The sequence below is a fragment of the Phoca vitulina genome, unplaced genomic scaffold (genome assembly GCF_004348235.1).
Source record: "Phoca vitulina isolate PV1807 unplaced genomic scaffold, GSC_HSeal_1.0 scaffold4, whole genome shotgun sequence".
NCBI lineage: Eukaryota > Metazoa > Chordata > Mammalia > Carnivora > Phocidae > Phoca > Phoca vitulina.
Window position 1 is genome coordinate 30949674 of NW_022589707.1, and position 16459 is coordinate 30966132.

General features: G+C 38.8%; 1 protein-coding gene across 1 annotated transcript in view; it reads left to right on the forward strand.

The window, feature by feature from the left end:
- Window positions 1–16459, forward strand: part of IMMP2L (inner mitochondrial membrane peptidase subunit 2) — an 877737-nt gene that overhangs the window by 556984 nt on the left and 304294 nt on the right. The window lies entirely within an intron of this gene.

Sequence of the window (16459 nt, forward strand, 5' to 3'; positions counted from 1 at the left end):
TTGAGTTAACAAAATTTTCATGAGAAACAACTTGAACATAGGAAATTTGAAAGAGCAGAGTATATATATATATATTGCCAAATAAGCAAACTTTGATTACTTAGATAAAATATTTACTATTTTGCAGTGATGAGCTGATAATTGCTGGAGAAAGGAGGTGTGGAGGAGGCATTTAATTTCAGAATAAGAGGATTATGAACCTTGTACTGTAGAACTCTACATGCTCTCGTTCCAATGACAGCCCCAACCTAGGAGACCAAGTATAGTCCTCAGTGTGGGAGCCTTTTGCCAAGTCTTTTTGGAGGCAATTTCTAGGGTATAATGACTGCGGTAGAAATTTTAGGGCAGAGGAGGTAGGAAGAGGGAGGCACTTTGGGTCACACTATGGTAACCCTTCAATGCTAGGTTGACAAATTCATACTTTTTATAGGCAGTGAGGGTAACTGAAGATTTTTGAGTTGGCAAGTAGAAGGAAAGATTTCTTTCAGGACATACTGGGAAGAGGACAAAAGCTTAGTGATCTGCGACCAATCTAGCCAGATATCATGAGAAACATCAGTTTTGGACAAGGAGATATGCTCTCATTGGTATTGATTACTCCTAAGAATAATAATATATTATGGAAAGAAAGTGTCCACACAAACAGTAGGCAGGTATGGGAGTGGATGAAGTGGTGGTTGCAGGGCAAACCATATGCCCCAAATATATAAGAACTCTCAAAAATTCAACAATAAAAAAGCCAAACAATCCAATTAGAAAATGGGCAAAAACTACAGACAAAAAAAAAATAATAATAATTGAAGACGATATACAGATGGCAGTTAAGCACATGAAAAGATATTAAACATCATTAGTTATTAGGGAGACACAAATTAAAACCACAATAAGATATTACTACACAACTATTAGAATGGCCAAAATGGTGACAGCACCAAATGCCATCCTGGCTCATCCATACATTATTGGGATGTAATGTGTGAAGTAGAATGTAAATGATCCTGCAGCTTTGGAAAATAGTTTAACAGTCTCTTGTAAAACACAGCATGTGACTGCACCATGATCCAGCAATGGTACACTTAGGTAACTATGCCAGAGAAATGAAAACATGTGTTCACCCAAAACCCTGAACATGAATGTCCACAGCAGCTTCACTGGTGATAACCAGAAGTAGAGAAAATTCATAGAGCCTTCAGCAGGCAAATGCTGAAACAAAACTCTGTACGTCTATACTATGGAGTAGAGAGAAATGAGCTTTTGACACATGTAACAACTTGGATGGATCTCTAAGGATTACGCTGAGTGAAAAAAAAAATCCAAAAGTAAATTTGGTATGATTCCATTTATATCACATTCTTGAAATTACAAAACTACAGAGATAAGAGAAGAGATTAGTGGTTGCCTGGGTTTAGGGAGATGGGAGGGAGGGAGGGGGGTGGGTGGGTGTGGCGATTCAAGGATAACATGAGGGCTCCTTATGATGGAACTGTTCTGTATCTTGACGATGGCAACAGTCACCTAAATCTATATATGTGGAAAAATTGCATAGAACACACACACACACACACACACACACACACACAGGTACATATAAACCTGGTGAAATCTGAATGAGGTCAATGGGTTCTATCAGTGGCAGTATTCTGGCTGAGATATTATACAATAGTTATGCAAAAGGATTCCATTGGGGAAACTGAGTGAAGTTATACAGCATCTGTCTGTATTATTTCTTACAACCGCATGTGAATCTACAATTGTCTCAAAAGTAAAAATGGAGAAAAATAAGAAAAAGGCCTGTGTGTTCTTGCAGCCCACTCAGACAGAAAGAGGATTTTAAAGATACAGTTCTATAAGGAGGGACTGCTTAGTGGTCCTGTCTTCTGGTCCCAGAATCAACGATCTTAAGTCAACGTCTACCCAGCTCAGCTGCTATTTCCCACCACTGACGATAGAACTAATATTTACTAAGTACTTACCGTCTGCCTGTCGTCCTGCTACCTCAGAGCCTTATTGGTGGTGGCTTGTGCTGTCTTAGAATGGCTGACATTTGCATACTTCTCTGATTTCATTGAACGCTGAGCTCCACCCACCACCTGTGCTCCAACTACAGTTGCCTTCTTTCAGTTCCAAAAGTGTGCTCTACTTTCTCCCACCCCAGGCCATTTTCCCTGATGCTCTCTTCACCTAGAACTCTTTGCCAATCCCTGCTTAACACTTTTTATCCTTCAGATCTTAGCTGTAATATTACTTCTTCAGAGAAGCCTTCCTGATTTTTCAAACTAAGTCAGGTGCCCTGGAACCGACTCCTACAGTTTTTTTGACTTGTCATAGCACTTACTGCAGATGCAACGTATGCTTGTCTGTGTTGTTACTTGATCTTAATTTTATAGTATAATATACCAAACCTCAGAGATGTTTTATAAGTTCCCCCAAATTACCTCCTACTTTGGTAAAGCTGAGATTTAACTCTCAGTGTGTTTGGTGCAGAAGCCCATGCTCTTAGTACCGTGTTCTATGGCGTCTTATGTGTATTATATCTGGAGGGATTTCTTACTTCAGGATTTTATAAATGCTACAAAAGGATCTGTTGAAAATGACCTAACCTGTAGAATTGTATTTCTTTACAACTGTAGTTTTTCTGGTGGATTTTAGATAGGTAGGGAACACACACAGCTTGTGATTCATTTGGCTAAAGATACCAAGACTACAGAAACTAGGAGGGAGTTGTAGCATATGTTAACCTGTCTTTCCTTTATCCAGGGTCCATGATGGGGCTTACGGTTGCTTGTGAGGCTGAAAGAAGATTTAGGGTCTTGCCAGATCTGAGAAACTACCTGCTTCTTAGAAAGTTGAACCAGAAAGAATTGAAATACAGAATTTGTGTACCAAACATGTCTATTTCAAGGACTATTTCTGGATGTTGGAATCCCTTTGTCATTGAACCAAACTCAGTAGCAACAGAGTACCTCCTTATCTCAGGGAAGAAACAACGTGATTTTGCTGGGTCCCTGATCACTCTGTTGGCCTCTTGCTGATCAGCATCTGGGGAAAACCATTTTCTCACCACTACTGTTTAACATAAACACATATATGATCAATAATCAGATAACCATAAATATGTTTCAGTGGGGTTCAGGTATCAACTCAGGATGTTTCCCTACCACAGAGATTGTCATAACGTTTAGTTGAGGTTCTACATCTGTTCTGATCCCTTGTTAGTTCCTTCCTGTGCTTTTCCAATTCCACTTCTCTTCCTCACCAGCCCCCGTAATGTGCGTACTACGATGCCGGTCCGCTTTGGGATTGCAGTCTTGTTCTTCCTGCTCCTTATTTCCCATTTCTAAGCCCTTGTATGAGCAAATGAGTGATGTTCATGTTGGTTTTACTTCTCTCTATTGTGCTCTTCAAAATGTCTCCTTTTCTTTCTTTTTTTTTTTTTTTAATTTTTTTTTATTGTTATGTTAATCCCCATACATTACATCATTAGTTTTAGATATAGTGTTCCATGATTCATTGTTTGTGCATAACACCCAGTGCTCCATGCAGAACGTGCCCTGCTCAATACCCATCACCAGGCTAACCCATCCTCCCAACCCCCTCCCCTCTAGAACCCTCAGTTTGTTTTTCAGAGTCCATCGTCTCTCATGGTTCTTCTCCCCCTCCGATTTCTCCCCCTTCATTCTTCCCCTCCTGCTACATTCCTCTTCTTCTTTTTTTCTTTCTTAACATATATTGCATTATTTGTTTCAGAGGTACAGATCTGAGATTCAACAGTCTTGCACAATTCACAGCGCTTACCAGAACACATACCCTCCCCAGTGTCCATCACCCAGTCACCCCATCCCTCCCATCCCACCCCCCACTCCAGCAACCCTCAGTTTGTTTCCTGAGATTAAGAATTCCTCATATCAGTGAGGTCATATGATACATGTCTTTCTCTGTTTGACTTATTTCGCTCAGCATAATACCCTCCAGTTCCATCCACGTCGTTGCAAATGGCAAGATCTTATTCCTTTTGATGGCTGCATAATATTCCATTGTATATATATACCACTTCTTCTTTATCCATTCATCTGTTGATGGACATCTTGGCTCTTTCCACAGTTTGGCTATTGTGGACATTGCTGCTATAAACATCGGGGTGCACGTAGCCTTTCGGGTCCCTACTTTTGTATCTTTGGGGTAAATACCCAGTAGTGCAATTACTGGATCATATGGTAGCTCTATTTTCAACTTTTTGAGGAACCTCCATACTGTTTTCCAGAGTGGCTGCACCAGCTTGCATTCCCACCAACAGTGTAGGAGGGTTCCCCTTTCTCCGCATCCTTGCCAACATCTGTCATTTCCTGACTTGTTAATTTTAGCCATTCTGACTGGTGTGAGGTGGTATCTCATTGAGGTTTTGATTTGGATTTCCCTGATGCCGAGCGATATTGAACACTTTTTCATGTGTCTGTTGGCCATTTGGATGTCTTCTTTGGAAAAATGTCTGTTCATGTCTTCTGCCCATTTCTTGATTGGATTCTTTGTTCTTTTGGTGTTGAGTTTGATGAGTTCTTTATAGATTTTGGATACTAGCCCTTTATCTGATATGTCATTTGCAAATATCTTCTCCCATTCTGTCGGTTGTCTTTTGGTTTTGTTGACTGTTTCCTTTGCTTTGCAAAAGCTTTTTATCTTGATGAAGTCCCAATAGTTCATTTTTGCCCTTGCTTCCCTTGCCTTTGGCGATGTTTCTAGGAAGAAGTTGCTGCGGCTGAGGTCGAAGAGGTTGCTGCCTGTGTTCTCCTTTAGGATTTTGATGGACTCCTGTCTCACATTGAGGTCTTTCAACCATTTGGAGTCTATTTTTGTGTGTGGTGTAAGGAAATGGTCCAGTTTCATTCTTCTGCATGTGGCTGTCCAGTTTTCCCAACACCATTTGTTGAAGAGACTGTCTTTTTTCCATTGGACATTCTTTCCTGCTTTGTCAAAGATTAGTTGACCATAGAGTTGAGGGTCCATTTCTGGGCTCTCTATTCTGTTCCATTGATCTATGTGTCTGTTTTTGTGCCAGTACCATACTGTCTTGATGATGACAGCTTTGTAGTAGAGCTGGAAGTCCGGAATTGTGATGCCGCCAGCTTTGCTTTTCTTTTTCAACATTCCTCTGGCTATGCGGGGTCTTTTCTGGTTCCATACAAATTTTAGGATTATTTGTTCCATTTCTTTGAAGAAAGTGGATGGTATTTTGATGGGGATTGCATTGAATGTGTAGATTGCTCTAGGTAGGATTGACATCTTCACAATATTTGTTCTTCCAATCCATGAGCATGGAATGTTTTTCCATTTCTTTGTGTCTTCCTCAATTTCTTTCATGAGTATTTTATAGTTTTCTGAGTACAGATCCTTTGCCTCTTTGGTTAGATTTATTCCTAGGTATCTTATGGTTTTGGGTGCAATTGTAAATGGGATCGACTCCTTAATTTCTCTTTCTTCTGACTTGTTGTTGGTGTATAGGAATGCCACTGACTTCTGTGCATTGATTTTATATCCTGCCACTTTACTGAATTCCTGTATGAGTTCTAGCAATTTTGGGGTGGAGTCTTTGGGATTTTCCACATAAAGTATCATATCATCTGCAAAGAATGAGAGTTTGACTTCTTCTTTGCCGATTTGGATGCCTTTGATTTCTTTTTGTTGTCTGATTGCTGTGGCTAGGACTTCCAATACTATGTTGAATAGCAGTGGTGATAGTGGACATCCCTGCCGCGTTCCTGACCTTAGGGGGAAAGCTCTCAGTTTTTCCCCATTGAGAATGATATTCGCTGTAGGTTTTTCATAGATGGCTTTTATGATATTGAGGTATGTACCCTCTATCCCTATACTCTGAAGAGTTTTGATCAAGAAAGGATGCTGTACTTTGTCAAATGCTTTTTCTGCATCTATTGAGAGGATCATATGATTCTTGTTCTTTCTTTTGTTAATGTATTGTATCACGTTGATTGATTTGCGGATGTTGAACCAACCTTGCAGCCCAGGGATAAATCCCACTTGGTCGTGGTGAATAATCCTTTTAATGTACTTTTGGATCCTATTGGCTAGTATTTTGGTGAGAATTTTTGCATCCATGTTCATCAGGGATATTGGTCTGTAATTCTCCTTTTGGATGGGGTCTTTGTCTGGTTTTGGGATCAAGGTAATGCTGGCCTCATAAAATGAGTTTGGAAGTTTTCCTTCCATTTCTATTTTTTGGAACAGTTTCAGAAGGATAGGTATTAATTCTTCTTGAAATGTTTGGTAGAATTCCCCTGGGAAGCCATCTGGCCCTGGGCTTTTGTGTTTTGGGAGATTTTTGATGACTGCTTCTATTTCCTTAGTGGTTATAGGTCTGTTCAGGTGTTCTATTTCCTCCTGGTTCAGTTTTGGTAGTTGATACATCTCTAGGAATGCATCCATTTCTTCCAGGTTATCTAATTTGCTGGCATAGAGTTGCTCATAATATGTTCTTATAATTGTTTGTATTTCTTTGGTGTTGGTTGTGATTTCTCCTCTTTCATTCATGATTTTGTTGATTTGGGTCATTTCTCTTTTCTTTTTGATAAGTCTGGCCAGGGGCTTATCAATCTTGTTAATTCTTTCAAAGAACCAGCTCCTAGTTTCGTTGATCTGTTCTACTGTTCTTTTGGTTTCTATTTCATTGATTTCTGCTCTGATCTTTATTATTTCTCTTCTCCTGCTGGGTTTAGGCTTGATTTGCTGTTCTTTCTCCAGCTCCTTTAGGTGTAGGGTTAGGTTGTGTACTTGAGACCTTTCTTGTTTCTTGAGAAAGGCTTGTATTGCTATATACTTTCCTCTTAGGACTGCCTTTGCTGTATCCCAAAGATTTTGAATAGTTGTGTTTTCATTTTCATTGGTTTCCATGAATTTTTTTAATTCTTCTTTAATTTCCTGGTTGACCCATTCATTCTTCAGTAGGATGCTCTTTAGCCTCCATGTATTTGAGTTCTTTCTGACTTTCCTCTTGTGATTGAGTTCTAGTTTCAAAGCATTGTGGTCTGAAAATAGGCAGGGAATGATCCCAATCTTCTGGTACCGGTTGAGACCTGATTTCTGACCTAGGATGTGATCTATTCTGGAGAATGTTCCATGGGCACTAGAGAAGAATGTGTATTCCGTTGCTTTGGGATGGAATGTTCTGAATATGTCTGCGAAGTCCATTTGGTCCAGTGTGTCATTTAAAGTCTTTATTTCCTTGTTGATCTTTTGCTTAGACGATCTGTCCATTTCAGTGAGGGGGGTGTTAAAGTCCCCCACTATTATTGTATTGTTGTCGATGTGTTTCTTTGCTTTTGTTATTAATTGCCTTATATAATTGGCTGCTCCCATGTTAGGGGCATAGATATTTACAATTGTTAGATCTTCTTGTTGGATAGACCCTTTAAGTATGATATAGTGTCCTTCCTCATCTCTTATTACAGTCTTTGGTTTAAAATCTAATTTGTCTGATATAAGGATTACCACCCCAGCTTTCTTTTGGTGTCCATTAGCATGGTAAATGGTTTTCCACCCCCTCACTTTCAATCTGGGGGTGTCTTTGGGTCTAAAATGAGTCTCTTGCAGACAGCATATCGATGGGTCTTGTTTTTTAATCCAATCTGATAGCCTGTGTCTTTTGATTGGGGCATTTAGCCCATTTACATTCAGGGTAACTATTGAAAGATAGGAATTCAGTGCCATTGTACTGCCTGTAAAGTGACTGTTACTGTATATTGTTTGTGTTCCTTTCTGGTCTATGTTGCTTTTAGGCTCTCTCTTTGCTTAGAGGACCCCTTTCAATATTTGTTGTAGGGCTGGTTTCGTGTTTGCAAATTCCTTTAGTTTTTGTTTGTCCTGGAAGCTTTTTATCTCTCCTTCAATTTTCAATGACAGCCTAGCTGGATATAGTATTCTTGGCTGCATATTTTTCTCATTTAGTGCTCTGAATATATCCTGCCAGTCCTTTCTGGCCTGCCAGGTCTCTGTGGATAGGTCTGTTGCCAATCTAATGTTTCTACCATTGTAGGTTACATATCTCTTCTCCCGAGCTGCTTTCAGGATTTTCTCTTTGTCTCTGAGACTCGTAAGTTTTACTATTAGATGTCGGGGTGTTGACCTATTTTTATTGATTTTGAGAGGGGTTCTCTGTGCTTCCTGGATTTTGATGCCTGTTTCCTTCCCAAAATTAGGGAAGTTCTCTGCTATAATTTGCTCCATTATACCTTCTGCCCCTCTCTCTCTTTCTTCTTCTTCTGGGATCCCAATTATTCTAATGTTGTTTCGTCTTATGGTATCGTTTATCTCTCGAATTCTGCCCTCGTGATCCAGTAGTTGTTTATCTCTCTTTTTCTCAGCTTCTTTATTTTCCATCATTTGGTCTTCTATCTCACTGATTCTTTCTTCTGCCTCATTTATCCTAGCAGTTAGCGCCCCCATATTTGATTGCACCTCATTGATAGCCTTTTTGATTTCTACTTGGTTAGATTTTAGTTCTTTTACTTCTCCAGAAAGGGTTTCTCTAATAACTTCCATGTTTTTTTCAAGCCCAGCTAGTATCTTTAAAGTGATGATTCTGAACTCTAGATCTGACATCGTACTAATGTCCGTATTGAGTAGGTCCCTGGCAGTCGGTACTACCTCTTGTTCTTTTTGTTGAGGTGATTTTTTCCGTCTTGTCATTTTGTGCAGAGCAGAATAGATTAATGAGAGAACAAAATGCTAGCAGGGTAACAACGTCCCCAGAAAATATACTCTAAACAAATCAGAAAAGACCTGAAGCAGTGGGAAAAGAAAGGGAAAGAGAGAAAATAGAAAAGGAAAGAAAAAAAGAAAAAAGAAAAAGATAAAGATAAAAACAAACAAAAGCAGAACAAAACAAAACAAAACAAAAACAGAATGTGATCAAATATGACCAGGCTGGATTATAGATCAGTGCCACACACTAGATTTTGGGTGTATTTTGGTCTGTTAAAAGAAAGTCCCTCCCAAAATTTTAAAGAAAGAAAAACTTGTATATGTACAAAAATAAGGGTTGATATGATGAAGGGATGGAATATGACTGTAAAGATGGAAATTATAAAAAATTTTTTTAAAAAAGGATTTGATAAGTTGTTTGAAAAAAGAAAGAAGAGGATAAAAAAAAAAAAAAAAAAAAAGGGAGAGAATGTGATCAGGCAGGGGAGTAGAAAAAAACCATACACTAGAGATTTAGATTATATTTTCATCTGTTAGAAGAAACTATCTCAAGATTTTAAAGAGAGAACAACTTATCTATATATGCCAAAAATATGGGTAACTACTATGAAGGGATAGAATATGACTTTAAAAATGAAAAATAAAAATGTTTTTTTTTTTAAAAAGGGATTGATAAGATGTTGGTTGAAAAAGGGAAAAAGAAAAATTCAAAAAAAAGAAAAAAGGAAAAAAGAAAAAAAGTTAAAAAAAAAAAAAATAATTAACTTTGAAAGACTAAAGAATCATGGTAAAAAAGCCATGAATTCTATGTGCAGTATTCCCCTAGCGCTGGAGTTCTGCTGTTCTCATTGATCGATAAACTTGGTCTTGGCTGGCTGTTCTCGCTGATCTTCTGGGGGAGGGGCCTGTTGCCTTGGTTCCCAAATGTCTTTGCCGGAGGCAAAATTGCCCCGCCCTTGCCGGTCCGGGCTAAGTAATCTGCTCGGGTTTGCTCTCCGGAGCTTTTGTTCCCTGCAAGCTTTCCGTACAGCTTTGGAGGCGGAGAGTGAAAATGGCGGCCTCCCAGTCTCCGCCCCGGCGGAGCCGAGAACTCGGGGTCCCGCTCCTCAGCGAGCCCCCAGAGAAAAGCGGTCAGTCACTCCCGTCTCCCCGGTCTCCGGCCACACTCCGCGCTCACTCGGCCTGTGACCGCGCCTTTCTATCTGGCACCCGACCCCGGGTGGAGTCTCCGAACCCAGCAGATCCCCGCGGTGCGCTCCCGCACCTCTCCTCCCGGGGGAAGAAGGTGAGTCTCCCCGGATCTGCCGCTTGTTGGGTCCCTGCTGGAGGAGCAGTGGCCTGACTGTGCCGCGGATCACGGTCTATGGCAACCCCGAGCTGAGAGCCCGCGCCTGGGCTCCGTCTCTGCAGCCGGCTTCCCTGCTCCGATACCTGGGAGCTCTGCCGCACTCAGGCACCCCCGGTCTTCCTGTGACCCCGAGGGTCCTGAGACCACACTGTCCCGCGAGGGTTCCACCCCCCACTTCGCCACCAGAGTGACGTCCCTCGGCAGAGCAGACTTCTAAAAGTTCCGATTTTGTGCTCTGCTGCTCTATCACTTGCCAGAAGCGGCCGACGGAGGCCCCTCCCCCTCTGTCTATCCTCCCGAATATCGCCTCGGATTCACTTCTCCGCACGTCCTACCTTCCAGAAAGTAGTCGCTTTTCTGTTCAGAGAGTTGTTGCTATTCTTTTCTTCGATCTCCTGTTGCGTTTGTAGGTGTTCTGAATGGTTTGATCCCTATCCAGCTGAATTCCTGAGAGGAGACGAAATCCAGGTCTCCTACTCCTCCGCCATCTTGCTCCGCCCCCCCTCTCCTTTTCTTTCTAATAGAAATGGTGTGTTTGCTGTAGCTCTCTAATTTTCTATCTACCTTGACTGCACTGTAGCTGTGGGCCTTTTCCAGGGAAGATTTATTTTCTTATTAGGGCCCAAACTGAAAATATGTTTTTCCATTTCTTGCACTATGTTCCTCTCTGTGTAATACCAATTAAACCTTTCTCCTGGCGTTCGAAGCTCAGGAGTGTTACTGCTTACCTCCTTCTTGTGGTGCGGTATCTCGCGAGCCACACAGGGCATCAGTCTTCACAAGTAGCAGAGGTGTTGAGGAGATTGTGTTTATCAGATGGCCTGTCATATTGGCTAATTTAACCGAAACCAAAATAACAAAGGCTTAAACAAGGTAGAAGTCTATTTCTCTCACACACAAAGATCCAAACGGCAAGTAGTCTGGGAAAGGGGGATCGGAGAACATGGCTCTGCTCCAGGAGGTTCTTTAGGAACCAAACTCCTTGTTGTTCCCCAGCCGCTAGGGTGTTTCTGGCATCTGCATGGTCAAAGATGGTAAGTGGGAAAGAAGTGGAGGGCATGCTTCTTCCTTTTAAAGGCACAATCAGGAAGCGTTAGGTATGTTATCCGCCTGCTTTATCTCATTGGCCAAAATACGGCCATATGGTCACACTCAGCAGTAAGGGAGACTAGGAAATGGCATCTTTAGCTGGGGCCTAAATTTTTTCTGTCCTTAAACATAGTAAGGTGAGAGTGGTCATTCAGGAACAACTTAGCTCATGTGTGTTTAGGCTCAAGGCAGGACAAAGAATCCCAAGCACATAGTTAACAGTAGGCCAAGTTCCTATGGCTTGTGGCACATGAAAGAGAGCATAGGAAACTAACGTCACCTGAGCAAAGGTTAACCAGGTTTGATCAGTGGAAAGCCAGGTATGCAGTTTCTCTATAAAAAATGACAAGCACTGGGTGTTATACTCAGGTAATGAATCATGGAACACTTGTCAAAAAATAAATAAATAAATAAAATGACAAAAGGAGAATAGTGAGTATTTAAGACCTGAGTGAACACTCAGAGCTATTCCCTAGCACATTAACGTGAGACTGGCATTAGGGATGGGATGGCTAGGGGTAGACAGAGGACTTTTTCTTCTTATTCTAGGTAAGAGCCAATAAGAGCTGGCTCTGGAGTATGTATTATGAGAAACGCAAAGACAGGAGAGACACTGGAGAGGCAGACTCCCCTGAAGTGGGAAGTGAGGGGCTAGAAGCAGTCAAATCTGACACTAAAGTGTCAAGCACGTTCCTCTAGGGGGAAAGTGTCTTCGGTAAGAGAAATTGGGAAATTGGGAGAAGTGTTTTAGTTGTGTGTTTTCTTGTGTTGTGTGTGTGTGGTTTGTGGCAATACTAGAGAAGAGAAAGGTGTGTATTTGATTTTTGACCATTTGAGTTGGAGGTATCAATGCAATATGCAGGTGGTTACGTTCACAAGAAAGTCAGACTGTTGGATGGGAACGAAGGAGAGCTTTAGAACTGTAAGGGGAAGAGATTTCAGATCTTCATGTCATCTGTATGGATCTGATAATTATAGACATGAGGATTCCCAGGGAAAGAGAAAAAAAGGTCAACTTTGGGGAAGACCTGTTCATTGGAGGATAGCAAGAAAAGCTAGAAAAGGAACTAAAACAAACAAAAATCCCAAGAATCTTCATTAATGTTCATGGAGAGAAGCGGTCACCAATGTAGAATTTCTAGGGAAAATAAGGAGAAGGAAATCAGCTCAATAGATTTACTCATTGAAAAATTATTTTAACATTTAAGAGATGAGTTTTAGGAGAGTGATAATGATATGAGCCACAATGATGCAATCAACTAATGAGCAGAGTGGGCAGCAAACAGAAGGGGAGGCTGGGTGCTTCATCTTTCCTTTTTTTTCCTATTTCCTGTTTAAAATGGCATATAGCTGTCTATTATTTTGAGCTGTAAGGGGCTGGCACAGGTTGAAAGGTTGAAAGGCAAGAAAGTCCTAGGGAAACCTGGCCTTTTTTTCTTTAAAATTTTTGATAGGATACCCTAATACTACTTTTTTTCTCAATTAGTTGTATTACTTGTGTTGTGATTTTAAAATAGATACACAATCTTATTTTCCTAACAGGATTAGGTTGAAAACTCACTAAGTACATGTAAGTAGGTTATTATTTTTCTAGATTATGTATCCCCTTTGATGCAGTGAAATCTCACTAACAAAATGATCTTTTTCCCTCCTAAGTGATTTGTAGTTGGAGTCCAGCCAAGTTATTTTAACTCCAGGGACTGAATACAAGTGGCCTACCAGGATAACATTAATTTATTTGCCAAGAAGTTGGCAATTTGAATAAGCATTAATTATGGCATTATTGCTGAATATATTCTTAATTATAGTTATATTGATATTGGCTAAGAGTTTTGATACATTTGGATGAACTTTCCATATGAACAAATGCCTGAGTGATCTGATTAAACTTTCTAATGAATCTGTTGTATATTATAAAGCTCTTGCCAAGACATTTAGGAACTCAGTTAAGTTAAAATTTAAAAAAAAAGTAATACATCTTTATATGAATTTCAAATATGGCTTAGATTTTGCTTGGAAATTAAACTAGATCATGACTATGATTTATCTTACTTTTGAGGGCCGATAGCATTATTGATGCATTATTGATGCATTATTATTACACTTCTTTCTTTGCTTAATATTTATGAACCATATATTTTATGCCTGGTACGCTTGAAGTGGATAGCAGATCTAAATTATTATGCGTATTATTTCATAACTCTGCTGTTAAATACATGATTGGGTATTTAAGTTACCGAAACCACAAAAAATATTTACTTTAGTAAGCGTGTTGCCAGAATCTGCAACTATCGTAATTTCTAATTAATATATATTTATTGAATGTTTACCATGTGTAATACATTTTGCTGGGGGACACAGGTAATGGAGAGATGTATACAAGATTTTCCTTGTCCTTGATAGAGTTATAATGCTGTGGGGAAATAAAAGAAATGCACATATAATTGTATCCTATATTATAATTTATATAACAGAAATATATGAAATACGATCAAGGTTTAAAAAAGTCAGGAACACTGACAGTTTCATAAAAGAAAAAGGTTTTGGCCGATGGTTGGATTTGGTGGCAGAAATAAGAAGTATTTCCCAGGTAAAGTGAACAGCATCAGCAAAAGCAAAGAAAAGGAGAGCATTATTTAAATTTGGAGTTGAAGAGGTAGATGGGATGCAGGAGGCAAGCCAGAAGAGTGACGGGGAGGGAGTTATTGTGGAAAGCATGTTAGCGAGGAGAAGGTATAGACAAACCCTTAGACTCATAAATAATAGGAAGCTGTTTGGTGGTGATTGTTATTGTTGTTAGAGCCATGTGTTTCCTCTGCAATTAGCAGAGTCTAGTCATAGTTATGTTTTCCAAAAATTAGGAGATTAGTCCATTAGTCTGTGTCTGAAGACAGGAGCTTGAACCATGGGGGGAGGGGGGTAAAATGGCCCTGTGGACCTGGTTTCCCGTTGAGAAAAGGCCTAAAATGAGAGACTTTGATGTCATCAAACAGTGACAAAGACATGCCGACAAGCTCGAAAAAAGATGATCATCAAAAAACTTTAAGCTTTGCTCCTGGTACTGGATCACCTTTAGTAAATTGTGGAATAGCCATTGTGATGATAATGAATCTTAATTATTTTGTGAGTAGCACAGTTACATTGCATTGTATTTTTAAATATTGAACATGATAATTTGTTAAATATAAACATTTGGAACGAGCTACACTCTATATAGTCATGTTTTGGCTCTTCTCCACTTTTTAATATGCTGAGAGGCTCAAAAAATGGAAGTGGCATGGACCTGCCTTGACCTCTGAGAGGGTTTCTCAGGGCCATAACATTTTCTTTTATGTACAGAGCATTATCATTTATTAATCTTCTGTAGACTTTGCATTGATCATCCTAAATGATGTGGTTTGAAATACCAGTACTGTGTAAACAGTTGATAGGATTTGTGCTAATCCAGTGTAACTCATGAAATTTACTTTTAATTATGAAACACGCATTTTCATCTTATTGCATGAAAATTAGAAAAATTTCTGAGAGGAAAAAGAAAGAACATTAAAATGTGCTATTAATAAAAAGGTGCCACGTATGAATTTGAGTTTATTCTTGTCCAGTAACACTTTAGAATTTGCCAGTAAGAGTGCACAGCTCAGTGTAGTAGGGCCAGGGCTAAAAGTCCTAACTTCCTATATATCATTCAACTGGAGAACCAGCAAAGATTTTTAAGTAGTAAATGATGTGCTGAGGCTTAGGTGCTTACAAGCCAATCTTGATAGTAGGGTAGCTAACAGCAGATCTGCCCTGGTTAGGGAGGTTGGTTAGGAGGTTTATGCAGTAAGGAAGCTACAAGATAAAAATCAAAACCAGCCAGTCTGATGCCAATGCCGATGGTATTTCTGCTATTCCAGGTTGCCCATGCAAAATAAGTGTAAGTGTAAGAGTCCTGCCCTCTTGATACTTACCGTCTAATTAGGATATGACTAAAATAATTGGGATTATATATTTAGAGGAATGGTGCTAGGTATCAGGATAGCAGTGCTGACAGATGTAGGTATAAGAATATGTATGTATGTATGTTCTTAAGTGGTCTTAAATATGGCCTATTCAGATTTCCTATTAATCCGCTGCATTGGAATATTTAAATTTGAATTTTTTTTGCTATGATTATTTGGGGCAATGGCCATGAATTTTAAGGTATTTTTAAAGAAGTTCACAAAAACAGTTACTTAAGTGTTGCTTAGTATTTTCTTGATTATAGAAGACAATTATAAATTACTTTATAGTTGCAAAGCATTAAGGATATTGTCACAATATATTTACTAAAATTCCTTATTCCTGTGTCTTTGGAGTCACATGGATATGACTATATATATATATATAGATAGATAGATAGATAGATAGATAGATTTGATATATATGTATATTTGAATCATTGCCTTATAAACCATTATTTGTTACTTATTCTTATATGCTTCTTATTAGGATTAGTAAACAGAAACTAATGTATGGGTTTTTATTGGGGGTTATTATTGTGCAAGGCTCTTGATAGAAAGTAATTGCTGTGGCCCATCAGTCAACACAGATAACTGGTGGCACAAAAGAGTGTTGGTCTACATAGGCTCATAGTGAATGCTCAGAAATATTTGTTGTTGTTTGTTGAAATTATAAAATAAAAAAAGTAGATTCCAATAAAAGTTGAAGTTATTAACTTTTTCACTACAAGCAATCACTTTTTCAACTCCTTTTTTGTGTCTTAAAAGAATTTGCCCTTTGGATATGTGTGGGGAAAGAGACAAAATATATAATTTTTGTTTTGTTTTTACTTTTCACTATAAAGCATCCCCCCAATTTTATAATTGGTATATATTTAATTACATATTTATATTTTTATTTAGAAATATTTATTATAAATATACTACATATTTTTAAACATGAGAAATTACAGATAAAAATTTTAAAATTAAACAAATATAATCCCAAATAAAGCTACCCAGAAATAATATCTTAATGTCTATCTGTCCAGGTAGTTTCTTCCATATGCTCATAACCGTATAGATTTTTTATGAAAGTTAGATCAAATTGAACATACCCTATTTGTACATCTTAATATATTGTGAAAATCCTTCCAGATTTTCTGATATTATTCTACAACATCATGTTTCTTGAATACATACTAGTCTATTTTGGGAACACTGTAACACTATAATTCACTTAATTTCTCTCTTAGTTTTGATGTTTGGATTTATTTTAATCTTTTCAAAAGTAGTTCTTTTTCTTCTTTTTTTATGGTACAAACAATTGTAACACTTGATAATTGTATAGACC